The following is a 22,538-nucleotide window of genomic DNA, read 5'->3' as shown; positions in this document are numbered from 1 at the left end:
ACTATGAAATTTTATGATTCTAAGCTTAAGCACAAATATAAGTAGAAAAAAATCATTAATTAATTTTCATAATTTTACTAAATAGCTCCTGAAATAAACACATCATAGACACATGTAAATATGCTTTAAATTGTGGATGTATAAAATAGCATTTAGTGCCTGACAGTCATATAGTTATAAAGTCATATAAATTCATATGGAAAATTTATAGGAAGCACAAAAATAAAACAAAATCACTCATTCTTTAATTTAGACATAACTACTGTGAACACTCTCATCTACCTGCTTGGTAAGTAAACCCAAATTCACTGATTACTGTATGAATATCTTCCTATTTTGACATATACTTGTTTAACAATGTCTTTAATCAGTATTCTATTATATGACACTTAACATTCTTGGAAATTTCTGTCATAACATCTCAAAACATATCCTTGATGATAAATCCTTTTATAAACAAATATATATGACATTTTAAAAGTATATTTTAATAAGCAAATTTTGGGGATGTTGGGTAGTGTCGTGTTTTGTCATGGGCACATTCCAGGTTTGAGCCCCACTCCACCGCATTGAAGGTAGTTTTTGGTAATTTGCCCTCTTGTTTATTCTCTCTTTCTCCTCACCTCTATCAAAAAAAAAAAAATGTATTTTTAAAAACCTGAATGGCTTTCCCCCCCCAGATAGCCTTTAGAAAGATAGATATATTATATAATTTAAAGTCTAGAGTATTCAGAAGTATCTATTTTCCTAAAATTCTTGCTAACCCAGATGAATAGCCCTTTTGTACCATTTGTAAAATAAATAAATAAAACAAAAAAATCAAGTTTGGTCTTCTTTTTCTGGGAATGTTTTTGTACCTAATTAGATGAGATTAGGTATTAGTTACTACTAGAATTTAATTGTTTTGTGCTTCTTCTGTCAATAGAATTCACTTACACTGGACTTTTTACTAGAAACAAAAGAGACATTCTAGGAAAAGTTATATTCTTTACTTTTTTTAAGGAGTATAATAATGTCTCTATTCGTGAAGGTGACCTTCTGGGTAAGATGTCTAAATAACTTCAAGCCATAAACAGGAAGTACACAGACATTGCAGGTATGTGTATTAGGGGAGAAAAGGAGTAGAAGGAGGAGGAGGAGGAGGAGGAAGAGGAGGAGGGGGAGGGGAAGGAGAAGATGAAGGTAAACAATGCTAGATACCATGTAGCAAAAACAGGGGAAAATAGAATTCCATTCATCTGAGCTACTGCCTGCAGCAGACTAATGTTCTTCTTTTACTGTCCTCGTTTCTTCACAGTTTGACTTCATTCTGGAGTCGTTTTATTTATGCTATCTCTTCATTTTCACTCGGTGTTTCAGGGAGAGATTCTTATACTATCAAAGTCAAATTTGACCCTATGTGCAGCTGTTTATGTCATCTATAGATTCCAAACAGCTGTCTGTGTATTTTCACATCGGGAATTTCCTAACTTGATAGTCTGCCTGTGGAAGCCTTCACAGGCAGATGGGGAAGTGATTAGAGGCTGTGAGAGGAGACACCAACCAATCTACTCACCCAGGAACCTTCAAACTGGGCCGGAGGGGCCTGCTCTTGCCTTTCCTGTCATGTGACTGAGTCCTTAGTGCAGATACTGAAGTTTCAGCTCTCTGGTTAAGAACTGTGGCCTTCCTTTCTCTGACAACTGAATGCTCCTGCCAAGAGTTTCCACCTTCTCTCAGCCATGAACTTGGTGAGTTTCTATATGGCTTTAACTTGACTTCTGATGCTATAGAAAAAGACTTGGTGGGAGTCGGGCGGTAGCACAGCAGGTTAAACGCAGGCAGAGCAAAGCGCAAGGACCAGCATAAGGATCCCAGTTTGAGACCCCGGCTCCCCACCTGCAGGGGAGTCGCTTTGCAGGTGGTGAAGCAGGTCTGCAGGTGTCTGTCTTTCTTTCCCCCTCTCTGTCTTCCCCTCCTCTCTCCATTTCTCTCTGTCCTATCCAACAACGACAACATCAACAACAATAATAACTACAACAATAAAATAACAAGGGACAACAAAAGGAAATAAATAAATATTTTAAAAATTAAAAAAAGAGAAAGAAAAAGACTTGGTGAATGTGAATCTTGTATCTAAAAAGTAAAGGTATGTGGGCTTTTGCAGTCAGAAAGTATACACACATATTTGTGGGCACTTTTCTAGGATATGGTGTTTGGAGCAATATTTTTAAAGATATTTACCAAGGGGAAATGTGTGTGTTTGAGGCGTTTGATGAGAAGAGGTGGGTTCTCTGAGGGCATCATATGTGCCCAGTGTTTCTATACTCTTTCTGGTCTCAGCAATCTTATGAGACTGGTAGCATTACTGCCGTCTTGTACATAAGAAAACTGAGCATCTGAAGTGTTCAGTCGCTTGTTCAAAGTCACAGAGCTGTGGAATGAAAACGTGGTTTAGTTTCCAGGTCGATCACTCTTTGCCAGACAGCCCAAGCTCAGTTTACTAGGAAATAGAGGATAAAAGTTCTGAGTGTCTGGATGCATTTTCAGGATTACTTCAGCTTTTACTTTGAATCATATTTTACAGCAATCAGAGGATTAATTACAGGATGTTTTCTTGCCTCCCCCCAAAATCTATTGAACTGACTCACACACATCGGATTGCCTTCTGTCACTACTTATAATTTATTCATGAATTGCTGATTCTGTGTTGGCATTGTATCTGAGTTACGTATTTTGAATGATCCTCTCAAGCCTTTTGGGAGAGCGTTAAGGCAAAGGTGGGGAGAGAGAGACATTTTATAGACATCTCTCAATAATAATGCAAATTGCCACTTTATCTGAGTGTGAGTCACTCGAGTTCTGTTTCTTCAAGAACAAATAGTATTCAAAGAAACTAAAGAATAATTTAAGAGAATGAATGACTAGGATAATAATCCAGGAGAAGCACTAGATATCATTTCTACAGATCATAGAAAATGAAAATAATTTTTGTAATATAAGGTACGAATAAGATAGAAACTCAAGGGAGTCGGGCGGTAGCGCAGCGGGTTAAGTGCACCTGACACAAAGCACAAGGACTGGTGTAAGGATCCCGGTTCGAGCCCCCGGCTCCCCACCTGCAGGGGAGTCGCTTCACAGGTGGTGAAGCAGGTCTGCAGGTGTCTGTCTTTCTCTCCCTCTCTCTGTCTTCCCCTCCTCTCTCCATTTCTTTCTGTCCTATCCAGCAACAATGACATCAATAACAACAATAATAATAACTACAGCAATAAAACAAGGGCAACAAAAGGGAAGAAATAAATAAAATATTAAAAAAAAAAAAGAAACTCAAAAGTTCAAAGACTAGGCTGTGCCTATGCACACATTATCTGATACTATATCAACCTTAAAGAATTTCTGTAGAGTTGTCATCTTTCTATATGATGTTGGCACAAGGCAGCCAGTGTAGAGGGACAGATGAATATGGTGTAAGAGAGAGAAAAAACCAGCTAGAACCCACAGCTGGAGGAGGAGTCCCCATAATGCACTGAAACCAGCATTCTGTCTTGTTTTTGACACTGATGGTGTGAGTGAACAAGAGCTGATGTTTTTCTTCAAGGAACGAAGCATCCACACCTGGCTCAGGGGTCTGAGACCTCACAGGAGGGGTCCCGGGAGAGCAAATTGGTTTCAGCTGAGGCTGAATGCCCATCACAAGGAGAGCCCAGAAGAAGGGGCTACAGCAGGACTACTGTTTCGCTGTCTCCTCTACATTTCCCACATGCTTTTCTCTGGTGGCGCCTGAAATTTAGTTCAAGCTGGTCAAGTTGACACATTGTAATGTTCCATAGCAAGGGAATGTTATAGGGAGAAGCACAGGGGAAAAAAAAGAGTAGGGATGGTCAAATAGCTCATCTGGACGGTGGGGCTGCTTTGCCATGTGTGAGACCCAGGTTTAAGTGAGGCCCCTAACAGACTGGAGGGAACTGCTGGGATATCTTTCCCTTTCTCCCTCTGTCTCTCTGTCTTCTGTCAGGTGATCTGAAAAAAGTCAGTCTGGGGACAGCAAATACAAAGGAAAGAAGAGGAAGGACAGAATGCTACTGACCAAACTATAATGAATGCTTTGTGAGGGCTGAATTGCCTTCCTGACCTGACACATTGCCCTTCTCCTGAAGGGTCTTGCTAGCTCTCGGCACTAAACCTTGATTCAGAGAGTAGGTTGCTTGCTTGTAAACTCAAGAGAACGGAGTACTGCACCTTTTTTCTTTCCTCTGCTGATAGCATTTCCCGTGTTATTATTGTTTCTGCGCCAACACTGCTTACCATTGCCTCTTTCCAATTAATATTTATTTATTCCCTTTTTTTTGCCCTTGTTGTTTTTATTGTTGTAGTTATTATTGTAGTTGTTATTGATGTCATCGTTGTTAGGATAGAGAGAAATGGAGAGAGGAAGGGAGACAGAGAAGGGGAGAGAAAGACAGACACCTGCAGACCTGCTTCACCGCTTGTGAAGCGACGCCCCTGCAGGTGGGGAGCCGGGGGCTCGAACCGGGATCCTTATGCCGGTCCTTGCGCTTCGGGCCACGTGCGCTTAACCTGCTGCGCTACCACCTGACTCCCATCTTTCCAGTTTTTGAAGCTTTGTCTTTATGTTTTGCATTCTGGTTTCCTATTCCTGCTGTGACGTATTGCCACAAGTGTATTGACTTAATTCAAATGTAGAAGTCTAAAATGGGTTAAAAATCAGGGATCTAAAAGAGGCGTTCTAGCTTCCAAAGCGAGATGTGCATTTGCCTTACATCTCCACAGTCAACCATGGCCACTCATGTGTTTTTATACCTCATCACTCTATTACTCTCCTCCCCGCCTCCTCAGCATCCCTGTAATTACATTTACATTTCTGCATTTTGAGGTCAGCGGGGCAGGGACTTTAATGCCACCTACACTCTCATTTACATCTCACCATGTGACCTAACCCACTCACAGGTTCCCACCTGCAGGGGAGCCGCTTCACAAGCGGTGAAGCAGGTCTGCAGGCCTCTCTCTCCCTCTCTTTCTCTTACCTGTCTGTCTGTCTGTCTGTCTGTCTGTCTATCTATCTATCTTCCCCTCCTCTCTCAATTTCTCTCTGTCCTATCAAAAATAAGTTAGTTAATTAAATTAAATAAATGGGTGCCAGGAGTAGTGGATTCGTAGTATAGGCACTGACCGAGCCCAGCGATAACCCTGGAGGCAAAAGCAAACAAACAAAAACCATTTTTAACCTCACTCAGAGAGAAGCAAGGATGAAAAATTACTTTTAAAAAAAAGACTTTTTTAGGGAAGGGTGATAGCATGACTTCCACGCTCGAGGCTTCCACACTCGAGGCACCAACAGTCCCTAGTCCAGTCACCAATACCACCATAAGCCAGAGCTGAACAGTGCTCTGTAAAAACAAAACAAAACAAAACAAAAATGTCTTTGTTTGTTTTTTGCCTCCAAGGTTATTGTTGGGATTTGATGCCTGCACTACAAATCCACTGCTCCTAGAGGCTACTTTTTCCCCCTTTTGTTGTCCTTGTTGTTTATCATTGTTGTCATTATTATTGTTGTTAGATAGGACAGAGAGAAATGGAGCGAGGAGGGGAAGACAGAAAGGGGGAGAGAAAGACACCTGCAGCCCTGCTTCACCACTTGTGAAGCGACCCCTCTGCAGGTGGGGAGCCGGAGGCTCGAACTGGGATCCTTCCTCCGGTCCTTGCGCTTTGTACCATGTGCGCTTAACCTGCTGTGCCACCACCTGGCTCCCGAAAAAATGTTTTGAGTAATTGTCCTTGTTCCCACAGAATCTAGTGGGATCCCTACTGCCCAAATAATATTATTTCTTTATTCTCAAATACGTTTGCCTGGACACTAATTTATCTACCCAGGGCAATGTCCTACTCTTCTTTAAGATTCACCTTTCTTTTTAAAAACACTTTACTTATTTATTTATTTCTTATTGGATATAGACTTGAGAAGGAAGAAGGAGGTAGAGAGAGACATTTGCAGCCCTGCTTCCCCACTTGTGAGCTTTCCCCTTACAGGTGTGAACTAGGGGCTTGAACCCAGGTCCCTGTGCATTGTAACATGTGCACTCAACCAGATGCACCACTGCCCAGCCCCTAAGATTCTCCTTTCATCTCTTTCCCTTGTCATTGCGCTCATCTGAGTTTCAAGGGCTTTCTTCTCCACTTTCTTCTCCTCTTTCCATTTCTCTGTCAGCCGCAACTCTGATCGTCATCCTGGTTTGAGCCCCCGGCTCCCCACCTGCAGGGGAGGAAGGAAGAAACAGAGAAACATCAAGGCAGAACAACAGCAGCAAAAAAAAAATAATAATAATAAAGGTCATAAAGATTTGGAAACAAATAACATCTGTTAGAATTGAGGACTCGGATAGAGTATTCTTCCCTCTCCCAAGGTCTTGATTCAAGAGCTTCCTTCCCGCTGCCTGGACACTCGGACCTCACTGCTTTACCTTCAGATGCCTACTCACCTTTTGCAGTCTCAGCAAAAATGATTTCCTCCGTCATTAACTCCTGTCACTCCTTCTCCGATCTTTTTAGCAACACTCACCACAGTTCTAATTTCCTGGTCAGTGCTTGTCATTGTTGTGTGACGCGTGACTTCATGATGACAGGCACTATTTCTGCCTTGTCTTCCACGGTGTCCTCACTGCCTAGCCCAGCGTCTGGTCCGTGGCTTATTGACAGAGCCAATGCACACACAGCCTGGGGTCGTACCAGTTGACACCTGCTGCCTGGAATTAATTATGAATTGTGTCTTTAGTCCTTCTCTGCCCAGTTTACATAGTAAGCTATGTGAACATCTTACTTATTTGGCTGAATGACTTCTTTTTTAAATTTTATTTATTTATTTTACTTATTCCCTTTTGTTGTTGTTTTATTGTTGTTGTTGGATAGGACAGAGAGAAATGGAGAGAGGAGGGGAAGACAGAGAGGGGGAGAGAAAGACAGACACCTGCAGACCTGCTTCACCACCTGTGAAGCGACTCCCCTGCAGGTGAGGAGCTGGGGGCTCGAACCGGGATCCTTACGCCAGTCCTTGAGCTTTGTGCCACCAGGACTTTACCTGCTGCGCTACCGCCTGACTTCCAGAATGACTTCTTTTTTAAAAAAATTTTTAATATTTATTTATTTATTTTCCCTTTTGTTGCCCTTGTTTTTTATTATTGCTGTAGTTATTGTTATCACTGATGTCATCATTGTTGGATAGGGCAGAGAGAAATGGAGAGAGGAGGGGAAGACAGAGAGAGGGAGAGAAAGATAGACACCTGCAGACCTGCTTCACCACCTGTGAAGCGACTCCCCTGCAGGTGGGGAGCCGGGGCTCGAACCGGGATCCTTACTCTGGTCCTTGCGCTTTGCGCCGCATGCTCTTAACCCACTGCACTACCGCCCGACTTCCAGAATGACTTCTTAAACGGTAACGCCTAATTCACACTCGCCCTCTAGCTTTCTTACCTGGATTAGATACAGTTTCTCTCCCCCCCCCCCTCTTTTCCCCCTAGTCAGAGAGTGAGTTGACTTTGCAAATTCATGGTCTCTAATCTCACCTGGGCCCTGCCAGTAATGGTTTCATGCTGTTCCTGCCTTTGCAACACCAGCAGGCTTCAGACTGGTTTCTCTCCTGGCCCTGGCTTTGTCTTTGCACTGGGCTTTGTCTTTGCAAATCTGTTCATCCCATTGAGCTGAATTCTTTCACAGTGAAAGAATTTTTCTTCTTCATCTTTGTCCCTCTAGCATCTAACCGATATCCTGGAAACACATACTTGCCAGACCTAAGTGCTTGATCAGTGGGTGAGTAAGGACTGGAATGAATGACAAAAAATACAAATGCAAGAATCACTGAAGAGGGGCCAGGTGGTGGTGCACCTGGTTAAGTGCACACATTACACGTTTTTCTTTTTCTTTTTTTTTTTTTTTTTTTAAGCCATGGAACTGCTCAGCTCTGGCTTACGGCAATGCGGGGGATTGAAACTTGGACTTTGGAGCCTGAGCGTATACATTACAGTGTGCACGGACCCAGGTTCAAGTCCCTGGTCCCCACCAGCAGGGGGAAAGCATCCAGAGTGGTGAAGCAGGGCTGCAGGTGTCTCTCTCGCTATCTTTCCCTCTCTGTCTCCCCCTCTCTCAATTTTATTCGTTTATGGACTAGGGACCAAAACAAGGATGAAAATGGGAGACAGAGAGTGCAGCACTGCTCCACCCGTGAAGCCCCCTACAGGTGGGGACGGAGGGCTTGAACCCGGGTCTCTGTGTATGATAACATGTGCACTCAAGCCAGTGAGCCACCATCCGGGCCCTGGAATCTGAATGTTGCCAGCATCTTCAGTAACAATACAGACTGAGACTCAATAGCTGCTGTTCTTTCAGCTGCTTGTGACTACCAAGTGCGGAAGGGTGTGGGCATCTGGTGACATCTGTCTCACAGGAAGCACACAGGTGGGATGGTTCTGCTACCAGATACGGAGATGCAAAGGCACAGATCGTCTTAATGCGGGCTTAATGTTTACCAGGTGCTCACTATTTGTCAGTTATCGTGTGTGCGTATGTGGTGTGTGTGTGTGTGTGTGTGTGTGTGTGTGTGTGTGTGTGTGTAAAGCACAAGGACCGGCATAAGGATGTCAGTTCGAGGCCCCGGCTCCCCACCTGTAGGGAAGTCACTTCACAGGCGGTGAAGCAGGTCTGCAGGTGTCTATCTTTCTCTCCCTCTCTCTGTCTTCCCCTCCTCTCTTGATTTCTCTCTTAAAAAAAAGAAGAAGAATCAGAAGAAAAACAATGGGACTTAATTGCAATATCCATGTTGTATGACAAGATAAACACTCAACTGGCCAAAGATGTTTCTCGGCCAGGAGGCACATAGGAGGCAAACGAAGAATCTGTCAGACCAGCGTGTGACTGTGCTATCGTGCTCATATCAACTGGCATTCTGTGCCTCTGGCATACTTCCTGAGGGCTTAATATCCACAGACACCTGAGGTGTCCAGCTTATATACTGTAAATACATTCTCTCTCAACCTCATAAAATACGTTCAGCTTTACTGAGCTACTAGACTGTATACCCTAAGACGTGCACCTTCCTATTGCTGGAGCCACCGAACCTTCATGTGGCAATATGCAATTTTCTTTTCTTTCTTTCTCTCTCTCTCTCTCTCTCTCTTTCTTTCTCTTTTTTGCCAGAGCAGTGCTCATCTCTGGTTTATGGTGGTGTGGGGGATTGAACCTGAGACTTTGAAGCCTCTTTTGAACGTCTCTTTGCATAACCATTATGCCATCTCCCCTGCCTGGGATTATGCATTATTATTATTTTTTTTGCCTCTAGGGTTATTGCTGGGGCTCAGTACCTGCAGTATGAATCCACTGCTCCTGGATGCCATTCCCCCCCCCCATTTTATTGCCCTTGTTGTTGCTGTTATTGTCATTGTTGTTATTGCTATTGTTGTTGGCTAGGACAGAGAGGAGGGGAAGACAGAGGGGGAGAGAAAGACAGACACCTGCAGACCTGCTTCACCACTTGTGAAGTGACTCCCCTGCAGGTGGGGAGCTGGGTGCTCAAACCGAGATCCCCTGAGTATCTGTTTTCAATGAGTTTTAATTGCTGTGTAACATTTTTTAAAACATTTATTTAATTTGAGAGGTCAGAAATAAACTGAGAGGGGATGGAAAGACAGAGTTGTAGAGTAAGAGAAACACCTGCAGCCCTGCTTCACCACACCTGAAGCTTCCATCCTTGAAGGTGGGGGGCTGGAGGTTTGAACCCGAGTCCTTGCACATGGTGATGTATGACCTCAACCTGGTCATAGGTCACCACCCGACCCTGGCTTATGTGCGCATCGTGATCTGAATTCTTTGTCTGTATCTGTTTTTCCTTGCTGACTTCCTTGTTGTTGTCTCTGCTATTTCTTGAACGCTGGTCATTTTAAATTCTGCAAGCTCTCTATTGTGTCTATTCTGCACTCCTAGAAATTTTGAGTTTGGCTATAATAAGACAGTCTTTATCTCTCGGAACCTGGCGAACTCTTTATATATATATATTATTTAAAAAAAATTTAAATTATCTTTATTTATTGGATAGAAACAGCCAGAAATCAAGAGGGTAGAGAGAGACAGAGAGGGAGAGAGACAGCGAGACACCTGCAGCCCTGCTTCACCACACCTGAAGCTCCCCCCCCCTGCAGGTAGGGACCAGGGGCTTGAACCTGGGTCCTTGTACACTGTAATGTGTGTGCCTAACCAGGTGTACCACCACCTGGCCCTCCTGGTGGACTCTTGTCTGTGCAAACCCTAATTGCAGCTCAGCTGAACTACTGCAGTCAGCATCAGCCATCCTAAATATCAAAGAAACATGGCTTGCTTAACATTATACTTTTAAATAACAGTACTCACTGCCTCTGTCTCGAAGGGAAAAAAAGGGGACTAATCATTGCCGAAAATGTGTTTTTCTCACCAGGACTTAGGATAAACAATTGTCTTGCAACTCAAGAGGTATGTTTTTTTTGTTGTGGTAATGTTAAGTGGTGACCATCACTGAGGAACAGCTTAAATTCACCCAACTAAGGAGATTCTATTCCTAGACCCAACTATTCTGCCAGTAAGGAATATAAGCTGGAGAGGGAAGAGTTGAAATTCGAGACTGCTAACTGATCTTTGGCAACTGTGCCGGCCACCTCTAGGTGTACTGAACAGAAGGCCATATTTGTCTGGAACAGTTTTCGTTTTGCTGAAATGTCTATACTATTATGCTTCTATATTTTCTTTTTAAAAATTTTTTAATACTTATTTATTCAATTTCCCTTTTTGTTGCCCTTGTTGTTTTATTGTTGTAGTTATTGTTGTTATTGGTGTCATCGTTGTTGGATAGGACAGAGAGAAATAGAGAAAGGAGGGGAGGACAGAGAGGGGGAGAGAAAGACAGACACCTGCAGACCTGCTTCACCGCCTGTGAAGCGACTCTCCTGCAGGTGGGGAACTCGGGGCTTGAACCCGGATCCTTCCGCTGGAACTTGCACTTTGCGCCACCTGCGCTTACTGCGCTACCGCCCGACTCCCACTTCTATAATTCCATACTATATATTTACTATCTGGTATGTAAGATGTGAGCGGCCAGGTGATATGTTAGAAAAAACACTCCAGCTGACTTGGATTCCAGTTGATCCTGTCATTTACTAGTTAGGGTCTTTGACAGTCACCGGATTTCTCTGAGACCATGTTTTCACCTGTGAAATGAGAAGCACAGCGCAGACGTCACTGTGTTGTTAAGGAAATTAAATTGTTAAAAAATATATGGCAAGTGTCTAACGGCACATCTGGCATAAAATGAGCAATGATTTAAATCAGGATTTCATGCAAGTTATTGTTTTTCTGTTTGCTTCTTTGTCTTCTTGTTGATTTGCCTGTCCCTGGTCAGAGACTTCAAGCTGGAGAAGCGAGTGAGATGAGTCTTATTTTAGGTTGAGAACCATGGGGCCGGGCTGGTCTGCCAGTCGGTGTAAGCTGTCTAGAGGAGTCTACTTGATTTCAGGATGCCGTCCAGCCTCATCCTTCACCAGCCCGAGTACTGCTTGTTCCAGAAGTGTGTTGCTGAAAGAGTGGAGTCACACAGAGTCAGGTGTAGGTGGCTCAGAAAGCAAGGCTAGGACACAGTTTTGGAAGCATGGTTGAATCATCATCCAGTAGCATTTAGGAGTTTCTGTGCAAAGAAACTCAACTGGACAGTATCAGGGGATGCAACAGAACAGATCAAATCAAATTTTGCAACATCAAAAGTAGATTCTGTCTGAACTGGACCCTAAAGACTAGTAAATTTTACTAAAACTCAAAGCTTAATTCCTGCATTTTGTAGATAAAGGGCTTTTTTTTTTTTTTTTTTTTTTTTTTGCCAGAGCACTGATTTATAGCAATGTTGGGATTAAACCTGGGAGCACAGAGCCTCAGGCTTGAAATTATTTGCATAACCACTCTGCTGTCTCCTCCAGGCAGGTTAACAAAGTTGACTCTCTGCTGATAACCCAGTATATTTGCCACGATATTTCTGGTCATGTAGTTTCTGCTCTCAAAAAAAAATTGTCTGAGATCTTACAGAAGGCCAGCTGAAAAGGACAAAGATGTGCACACTGCCAGTTATATGACAGTACTAAATTCACTATTACAAATAAATTCATACACACACACACACACATAAATGTATACATATCCTGCTAATTTCTACAATTGACTGGGTTTTGTTCTTGATTCTTGACGAATGTTAAAGAGATTATGGAAATTCCTGGATTTAGGGATGAGGAGCCAGGGAAAGGCTTTTGTTTTGTTTTAAAGTGAGGTATTCATGCATGTTCAGTTTCACCAATCTAGGTCACTTTTTTTTTTTTTCCAGATAGAAAGATTGGAAGGGGAGAGACACCACAGTCTATGAATTTCCTCTAGTGCCATGGGCTTGAGTCAGGTCTTGAACCTGGGGTGCATGCAGGGCAGAGCATGTACCCCACCTCGTAGGAACTCTCTCTGGGCCTTAAGAAAAGTTATTTATTTTTTATTTATTTACTTAAGACCAAAGCACTGCTCATCTCTGGCATATAGTGGTGCCAGCAATTGACTCTGGGCTAATGGAACTTCTAGCTTTCAAATCCAGTAAGCAACCTCTACATAGCCAATCCCAGAGCCCCAAGGAAAGTCTTAAATAAGATTTTTCATATGTTTGTTAGCCTTTTGGATCTCCTCTGAGGTGAATGTTTTGTTCATATCCTCTGCCCATTTTTGGATGGGGTCATTTGCTTTTTTGGTGCTAAGTTTGCTGAGCTCTTTATTAAATAAGATTTTTGTTTAAAGATGCATTTAGTACTGCCCAGCTCTGGCATGAAGTAGAACAAGGAACTGAATTTAGGTCCTTAGACAATGAGGCTCCTTTGCTTTAGCATGATAAACTATTCTTTCCATGGTCCTTAAATAACACATTCACATTGGCATTCTGGGGTATAAAACTTATTAGAAATATCTAGGAAGAGTAGTCTATCAGAGAAGAATGGGAGAGGTGTTAAGAAACTAGAATACAGAAGAGTGACAGAACACTGAAGCTATGCATCCTCCTGAATTTTTTTTTTTTTTTTTGCATTTCAGAATTTCTTAAGATTCTTAATATAATTTCATGAGTATCATTTCAAGATATAAGATATTTTCAACTAAAAAGTATAAACAAAGAAAAGTCAAAGTGGTACATCAGGGTGGCATGCATTGTAATGGAAATTTGCCTTAATTTCCACATTCCTTCTCCTTATCCCTTTGTGTGTGTGTGTGTGTGTGTGTGTGTGTGTGTGTGTGTGTGTGTGTCAGAGCACTGCTCAGCTGATTCATAGTGATGCCCTGGACTGAAGCTCAGAGCCTCAGGCATGAAATCATTTACATAGCCATGATGCTGTCTCCCCAGGCCACTTCTCCAAATTCCTACTGGAGAAGCACAAAGCCTAGCTGTCACACTCAGAAGTCTTACGTGTTATTTCTACCTTCATTTCTGACCACATCATAGCCTCTGACTTATAATACTGTTGGAAAAATGAAGGAAAAAAACTGTGCTAATAGTATATACTTTCATGTTTTGACCGAGCGGTATAATTATACTCTTGCCTTTCAAATCGCATTAGTGAGAACCTGGAAGTAACCCAGATGTGCAACATCAGATGAGTGCTAAAAAATTAATTTGTAGATATTAGAATGCCAGAGATTAAGGAAAATATAGGTGCAGTGTAAGATACAGGAAAACCAGGCATCAGTTGAAATTAAGACAGAAAACTAGAGGTGATGGAGTTTGTGATAAAGAAGAAGTCCTATAGGTTTGAACGTATGGGTTTTGTGTTTGTTGGTTTTAAGAAAGAGACAGAGAGAGTCAGGTGCTAGCGCAGCAGGTTAAGCGCACATGGTGCAAAGCACAAGAACCGGTGGAGGGAGTAAGGATCCCAGTTCAACCCTGACTCCTCACCTGCAGGGCAGTGAAGCAGGTCTGCAGGTGTCTGTCTGTCTCTCCCCCTCTCTGTCTTCCCCTCCTCTCTCCATTTCTCTCTCTCCTATCCAACAGAAATAATAACTACAACAACAATATAAAAGGGGGCAACAAAAAGGAAATAAATATTTTTTAAAATCTAAAAAAAAAAAGAGAGAGAGAGAGTCCTAGAGCATCACTCTGACAGATGCGATGCTGAGACCCAGCCCTGGACCTCGAGCTTCCTCGTGTGGCCTCCCAGCCTCAGACATGTGGTTTCCCTAGTCTATGGACATAACACTCACCTGCAGTACCAGAATGACATTGCCAGCAACACCCTTAGCCTTTCTCTTGTATTCTAGGGTTTTGTTCCTTTGTTTGTTTTTCTAGCAATGATTCCAAGACCTGTTTCCCTTGTCACCTCCTGCTGCCCTTTGTTAGGGATTCATCTCATCTCAAAAGCCCTTCTGTGTAGGGTGAGGTCTCATATCCAGAATCCTGGCGGATCCTCCTATGGGGTGTTGCTTCCCCACTTGGCCACTCAGTCCTTCGAGGAACAGTTCCCTCCATTTCTCAAATCCTAAAGAATCACCAGGCCCAGTGAGAAGAAGATAGTTCCCATTCACGTTTGTCAACAAAAGTATTTTCTTAACTTCCTGTTGCCTATGGTGGCATCTGCCCCTTTCCAGAGGCCCCAAGCAGTACTGTACATTTTCTTGTGAAGAAACCAGCAGCTTCAAGGTATTGGCTTGTGCCATGACCCCAGGGACTATTTTAACAAAAGGCAACAACCCACTTACATAGGGGACTAAGAATGTGAGGCAGAGAGATGCCAAGCCTAGGATGTCACCCTTCCAGCTCCAATACTCTGCCACCAAGTCTCAGATTCTACCATGACACCTACTTGACTTCCCTGGGCAGATGCCCTCACCAGTGTGTCCTGGAGCCTCCCCTCCCCAGAACCGTTCCCCAGTAGGGAAAGGAAGAGACAGGCTGGAGGTGTGGATCAAACTGCCAACACCCATGTTCAATGGAGAAACAACTACAGATGCTAGACCTTCCACATTCTGTACCCCATAAAGATCTTTGGTCCAGACTCCCAGCAAGATAAGGAATAGGGAAGCTTCCAGTGGAGGGGTTGAGACATGGAACTCTGGTGATAGGAATTGTGTGAAATTGTACCCCTCTTACCCTACAATCTTGTCAATCATTATTAAACCAGTATTAAAAAGAGAGAGAGAGAGAGAGAATGTGGACACACCAACTGAGGCACAGGCTTGCTGCTACGTCTCAGATGCTAACTCCCAGTGCACTCCAGAGCTCAAAGAGCGCTCCGGACCATTTCTTCTTGACTGCTGTCTTTCCAAAGCTAATTGATCAAACCCTGGAAAGCCACTAGCCTAATCTCGCACTACAAGCAGGTCAGATAGGCCCCTAGGAGAACAGAGAACAGGGGAGGTCCGATAGGTGTGTGAGTACAGCAAAGAGCTTGGCAACGTCTTGAGGAATAAGTAGAGCCCGCCAGCTGGCCTGCTTAGCTCATCTGAATGCCTGCTTTGAAACCCCCAACAAAATACAACACAACCTGAGTTGGAATATATCTGTTGCTTTGTTTCTTTCCATCCTAGAAATGAAACCAGATTCCTTCTCATGGCTGAACCTCGTTGCTGGCCATCAAGTTGCTGAGTAGCACCCCATCTCAGGTAGAAGACTGGACCTCGGTGTGCCCAGTGTCCATTAGGAATCAAGTGATCCTGCGTTCACAAGTCCATGTGGAGTGATGATATTACACTGTAAATGTGTTTAGAGGATTTTTATTGTCATTCTAACTGAGTGAGTGTGCCAGCATGGTCTCTGTTGAGCCTAGGTAAACTAAGCTAGCTATTTAAAGAGATTAAGTCTTTCAGGGCTAGCCTAGGTTACCATTTAGGGCACTGTTCCTTAGTGTTTGTTCTTAATATAGAATATATGGAGGGGGCCGAGCGGTGGTTAAGTGCACATAGTACTAAGTGCAAGGACCTGTGCAAGGATCCAGGTTCGAGCCCTTTCTCCTCACCTGCAGGGGACACTTCAGGAGCCATGCAGCAAGTCTACAAGTGTCTTTCTTTCTCCATCTCCCTCTCTTCTCTCAATTTCTCTCTGTCCTGTCAAATAAAGTGGGGAAAAAAGATGACCACCAGAAGCAGTGTCTGCACCAAGCCCCAAGCCCCAGAGATAACCCTGGTGACCCAAATAAAGAAATGAATGAAAGAAAGAAGAAAGAATATATTTATATGCAGCATAACACACCCTCATCAAGAAATTGAGTTCATTCCAGAAATGTGAGTCTGTGTTTGTGTGCATGCTCACATGTATGTACTTCAAAAATAAGTAGTATAGCAGACATGTTTCTATAAATTCTTTTTAATTTTTCATGCAATATTATTTATTTCTGGTCTTTTTAAAAAATAATTTTTATTTATAAAATGGAAACACCAAGATCATAAGATAAGAGGGGCACAATTCCACACAACTGCTACCACCAGCACTCCGTATCCCATCCCCTCCCTTAAAAGCTTTCCTCTTCCTTATCCCTCCGGAAGTACGGACCCAGGATCATTGTGGGGAGCAGAAGGTGGAAGGTCTGGCTTCTGTAATTGCTTCCCCCCTGAACATGGGCGTTGGCAGGTCAATTCATACTCCCAACCTGTCTCTCTCTCTCTTTCCCTAGTGGGGCAGGGCTCTGGGAAAGCGGGGCTCCAGGACTCATTGGTGAGATTATACCCAGGAAAGTCAGGTTGGCATCATGGTAGCATCTGGAACCTGGTGACTGAAAAAGAGTCAAGCTATAAAGCAGAAAAAATTGTTGACTAATCATGAACCTTAAGGCTGGAATAGTGCAGGTGAAGATTTGGGATCTCCGTTTTGGAAATAGCTAGTAGGTCTATTTTAGGTCTATTGCAAGGGGTCCATGACTTTACTGGTTTTTGCCTGAGCCTGACAACTAATATGCAGGTGGACCCTGGTTATTGTCTGGGGAGATGGTGTCATGACTGGAAAAAGGACTAGAAGGCTGGATCAAGGAAGAGAGTAGCTCCCAAATATGGGAAAAGTATATAAATATTGTTGACTATAAAGCCCATTGATGTGATCTGGGGCCCATATTCAGCACAGGAGCCTGTGTGACCTCTGCATCCCTGGAGGTCTGAGCTCACATTCTGTGGTCACGAGTAGAAACGTTCCAGGCTGCCCCAATTTCAGGACCCATCTTCCTCAGGTGGTAGGTAGAATATATTATCCAGCCTCCCTTCAGAGAATGCCACAGTCTGTGTCATTGGTGATCCACACGGAGGACAAGGTCTTTTGGGGCCCCACAAAGGGGTCCTCTTGGTTTGTTTATGTTCTTTTTTATGCCAGTTCTTGAAACTAGGACTTCATACATTCAACACTACACTTTCAAGTTTCATACTTTCTTATCAGGATAGATTATGTTCTTCTCACTTCTGCATGAATAGTCTAGTTATTAATATGATATATTCATTCACTTATTCAGGCTCTATTTGTAACCTTTAATATTTTTTTCTTTTGAATTAGTGTTTATTCAATATTTTAATTCATGATGAATGTTAAGACACACAGAGTTTAATGGTTGAACTGAATAAATTTTTATAACCTATTATGATCTTTAGAGAATTTTAATAAGGCCAGAAAGACAGGTCACCTACCCAGACGTGGAATCCAATAACTATAAACAGGGGGGAGGTCCAGTGCTGTGGTTGACCTATCTCTTTCTCTATATATGCCTGAACGAAAAAAATAAAGAAAGAAAGACAAAAAAACAAAAATTTGGTCTGGAAGTAGTAAAATTACTCACACATATGACCTGAGAATCAGAGAATTAAATTGAGTTTAAATTTAAAAGAATTTTCATAATATATTTTCTCATGTATTAATAGTTGATTTATGTAGTTGGACTTATAAACCATTACTGTTATGCATGATATACGATTTTCTCCTTTTATTTCTCTTTCTTTACCTTATAGAGACAGAGAGCTGTAAGCAAGGAGAGAGGAGAGAGACACCGGTAGTGCTGTTCCCCTGCCCTGAAGCTTTCCCCTGCAGGTGGGGACTAGGGGTTAGAACCTGGGTTCTCAGGAGCTGAGCGGTAGCGCAGCAGGTTAAGCGCACATGGCGGAAAGCACACAGACCAGCATAAGGATCCTGGTTCGAGCCCCCGGCTCCCCACCTGCAGGGGGTTTGCTTCCCAGGCGGTGAAGCACGTCTGCAGGTGTCTGTCTTTCTCTCCCCCTCTCTGTCTTCCCCTCCTCTCTTGACTTCTCTCTGTCCTATCCAACAACAACCACAGCAATAACAACAACAGTAATAACAACAATGATGATAAACAAGGACAACAAAACAGAAAAAGAAAGAAAAGAAAGAAAGAAAGAAAGAAAGAAAGAAAGAAAGAAAGAAAGAAAGAAAGAAAGAAAGAAAGAAAGAAGCTGGGTTTTCTTGACTGGAAACATGTACTCTCTGTCATGTGCACCACCACTTGGCATAACCCACTGCTTTCTGGCTGCTGGGAAGAGGAGCATTGCAGGTGTCTGTCTATATTCAGGTGTCATATTACACACACCTCTCTACTTGGGGGCTTGTTTTTATTGACCAGGACCTACAGTTCTGTCTGTAATAATGGACATTTTTTTAATTTTCTTTATTGGGAGATTAATGGTTTACAATCAACAGTGAAATACAATAGTTTGTACATGTGTAACATTTCTGTTTTTCACATTTCCATTTAACACCCACTAGATCCTTCTCCTCTGCCATCATGCGCCAGGACCTGAACTCCCCCCGCCCCCTGCTGAGTCCTTTACTTCTTCTTCCAGCATTTGCCCTTCTTCCGTAGCCAGTCAACAGCATCAGGTTGAAAGCTGTCAGGAGCTGCTTGTTGCTGGCTTTGAAAGTGACTGGGATCCATGTGGATTCAGTCGGCTAGGAAGGATCGTCAGTTTCCCCAATGAATGGGGACTCACGGGATGCACCACGGGAAGGTCGATCCAATGCGCCCCAAAGTCCTTTAGTACAACCCACCAACTCCAGTCCAAGTTCTGCTTTGTGTTTCCCCTTCTGTGCTTATTTTTCAACTTCTGTCTATGAGTGAGATCGTCCCATATTCTTCCTTCTCTTTCTAACTTTTCTTACTTCACATGATTCATTCAAGCTCCATCCAAAATGGGGTGGGTGAAGTCACCATTTTTAGTATATGTACTGCCAAAGCGAGCACAAAGTCACCATTTTTACTAGCTGAGTAGTGTTCCATTGTGTATCTAGACCACAACTTGCTCAGCCACTCAACTGTTGTTGGACACCCGGGTTGCTTCCAGGTTTTGGTTATTACAAAATGTGTTGCTATGAACATAGGTATACACGAATATTTTTGGATAGGTGTGCTTAGTTCTTTGGAATATATTCCCAGGAAAGAAATTATAGGATCATAGGGCAGGTCCACTTCTAGCCTACTGAGAGTTCTCCAGACGGTTCTCCACTGGGGTTAGACTAACCTACATTCCCACCAGCAGTGCAGGAGGGTCCTTTGTCCCCACAACCTCTTCAGCATTTGTTGCTGGTGTCTTTTCTGATGTGTGACATTCTTACAGGAATGAAGTGGTATCTCATTGTTGTCTTTATTTGCATTTCTCTGACAATGATTTGGAGCATTTTTTCATATGTTTATTGGTCTTTTGGATCTCTCTTTTTTAATTTATTTATTTATTCCCTTTTGTTGCCCTTGTTGTTTTATTGTTGTAGTTATTATTGTTGTTGTTAATGTTGTAGTTGTTGGATAGAACAGAGAGAAATAGAGAGAGGAGGGGAAGACAGAGAGGGAGAGAGAAAGACAGACACCTGCAGACCTGCTTCACCGCCTGTGAAGCGACTCCCCTGCAGATGGGGAGCCAGGGGCTCGAACTGGGATCCTTACTCCGGTCCTTGTGCTTTACGCCACCTGTACTTAACCCGCTGTGCTACCACCCAATTCCCCTTTTGGATCTCTTCTATGGAGAATATTCTGTCCATATCCTTTTTCCATTTTTAGATGGGGTCATTTTTTTTTTCTTGTTGTTGCTGAGTTTAGTGAGCTCTTTTTATTTTTGGTTATTAGCCTCTTGTCTGATGTATGGCATGTAAAGATCTCTCATTCTGTAAGATGTCTCTTTGAGTAATGTTTTCTGTTACTGTGCAGAAACTTTTTTATTTTTTATTATTTTTTGGGGGGGACTTTTTAAAGAATTTATTTATTTATTTTGCCTCCAGGTTTATTGCTGGGGCTCGGTGCCTGCACTACAAATCCACTGTTCCTGGAGGCCTTTTTTCCCATTTTGTTGCCCTTGTTGTAGTTGTTATAGCTGTTGTTGTTGTTGGGTAGGAAAGAGAGAAATCAAGAGAGGAGGCAAAGACAGAGAGGGAGAGAGAAAGATAGACACCTGAAGACCTGCTTCACTGTCTGTAAAGCGACCCCCCCTGTAGGTGGGAAGCCAGGAGGCTTGAACCAGGATCCTTACTCCAGCCCTTGCGCTTTGCTCCATGTGTGTTAAGCTGCTGCGCTACCACCCAGCCTCCCAAAAGTTTTTAATTTGATGTAGTCCCATTGGTTTATTTCTGTCTTAGTCTTCTTTGTAATTGGATTTGTATCATTGAAGATGCCTTTAAAATTTATATGGAAAAGCGTTCTGCCAATATTTTCCTCTAAGTATTTGATAGTTTCTAGTCTAACATCCAAGTCCTTGATCCATTTGGAATTTACTTTTGTGTTTGGTGAAATATAGTGGTTCAGTTTCATTCTTCTGCATGTTTTTTTGGATGTAGTAAGAGGTGTCGGTGTGACTTGGGAAGTAAGAGAACCACAGGGAAGAAAAGGGGCACTCTATACACAGATTGACAGAGAGTTGCAGAAATAATAGTTCACCGATATCTGCAAACTTGGGGAAACTGCTGGAGCTTCCAGTGGGGGAGATAGGGACACAGACCTCTGGTGGCAGGACAGTGTGGAGTTGTACCCTTTTGTCTTAAAGTTTTGTAAGTATGAAATCACTAATACAATTTTTGAGCAGTGTTTGTTGTTTGTATCAATTCTTGCCAAGGAGAACTTGATGTTTAGCAATGCAGAGGGTAAAATGCTAATGAGTAGATGCTCTTAAAGAAGCAGTTGAGCTAAGACTGCAACCTAGTGGTGAGTTTGTTACTAGACCAGTCATGCTAGGCAACTTGGCGGGTGTTACCTGTGAATGTGAAGTGAGAATGGACTCATCAAATAAAAAGTGTGCTATGCCCTTATTGTTAAGACCGATCTTAATGTGAAGGGGAGGAGGAAGGACTCATTTTTTCCCTAGAGTGGTTGTTTGTTTGTTTGTTTGTTTTATGGCATTGTCTACTTGGACAGATGCTTCTGCTCACTTCTTTCCGTTCCTAAGCCTTTTCAAAGAGGAAATGGGAACTTCATTAGACGGCTGTAGTTTATCTTGTGATGCTAGTTACACTAACTTATTTTATTTGCTTTCTTAGTCTGTTCAGTTTTAGGGTCAACTTTATATGCTTTTATTTTTGTTACTGGAGGGATTCTGATCATGCTATTCTTTATCCAGATAAATATTTTATGTGCCATGATTCTAAATATTATTCTCATTATTCTCTAACTTATTAAGAATACTCAGCATACTATAGTTTCATGTAGTTTTATCTCTTAGACTTATTACTGATTTTAGCGATTACAATTTAATGTTAAGTTTTATTAATGTGAAATCCACATGGTAATGTCAGATATGGTTCTCTTACATAAACATAAAATAAATAAGAATTTGATTTTTAAAAGATCTTATTTATTAACGAGAAAGATAGGAGTGGGAGAGAGAGAGAGACGGAGATAGAACCGGACTCTGGTACATGCACTGCCAGGTGACCTTGGGACCTCATGTTTGAGAGCCTCATGTTCAGCCATTGCACCGTCTCCCGGACCTCAGAATTTCATCTTTATTTATTTATTTTACTCTAAGGTTGCCACTCCTGATGGCCTTTGTTTTACACTTTGCTGGACTGGACAGAGAGAAATTGGGTGGTGGGGGGAATAGGGAGGAAGAGAGAAAGGGTTTCTGTCTTATCCAACAACAACAGCAGGGTGGGGAGGGGATGGCTGCCAGGAGCAGTGGATTCTGAGTGCAGGCACAGAGCCTCAGCCATAGTCTTGGAGGCAGTAATAATAATAACAATCTAGGAAAGATACGCATTTATCAAGGGGAAAATGGATTCAACAAAGGCTCCCTGTTTCCTGAGTCAGATGCTGCAGCGAGCTCTCCCAGAGAATAAGGCAGAAGGAATGCACAGCTATTGATGGTCTCGCCTCCTGGGACCTCGGAAAGCCTGTTCCCGCCAGTCTCTTCCGAATGCCAACCTCGTGTGCCCACTTGAGCACCCAGTCACACGTCAATAGGATTTAAAGAAGTGGGCATGAGTCTGTGATGCTGAGGCTCGGGTGTGCCCCGTACTGTGGACGTCTGAAATGATACCACATGTGAAGGGTTTGCAGAAAGAA

At 42.8% G+C, this 22,538-nt stretch overlaps 1 protein-coding gene across 2 annotated transcripts in view; it reads left to right on the top strand.

The window, feature by feature from the left end:
* Positions 1-1,633: 1,633 nt before the first annotated feature.
* Positions 1,634-22,538, top strand: part of C18H2orf88 (chromosome 18 C2orf88 homolog) — a 53,804-nt gene continuing 32,899 nt past the window's right edge. The window contains exon 1 of one of the 2 annotated variants that reach the window (XM_060177579.1): positions 1,634-1,730. The gene's annotated coding sequence lies outside the window, so the exon portion shown is untranslated. Of the gene's footprint in view, positions 1,731-15,816; positions 15,840-22,538 lie in introns of those variants that run through there. The other variant, XM_060177580.1, reaches the window with a different exon arrangement.

Source organism: Erinaceus europaeus, chromosome 18 (assembly GCF_950295315.1).
Source record: "Erinaceus europaeus chromosome 18, mEriEur2.1, whole genome shotgun sequence".
Classification (NCBI taxonomy): domain Eukaryota; kingdom Metazoa; phylum Chordata; class Mammalia; order Eulipotyphla; family Erinaceidae; genus Erinaceus; species Erinaceus europaeus.
Note: the sequence above shows the minus strand (reverse complement) of the source record. Positions and strands in the feature narration are given on the sequence as shown.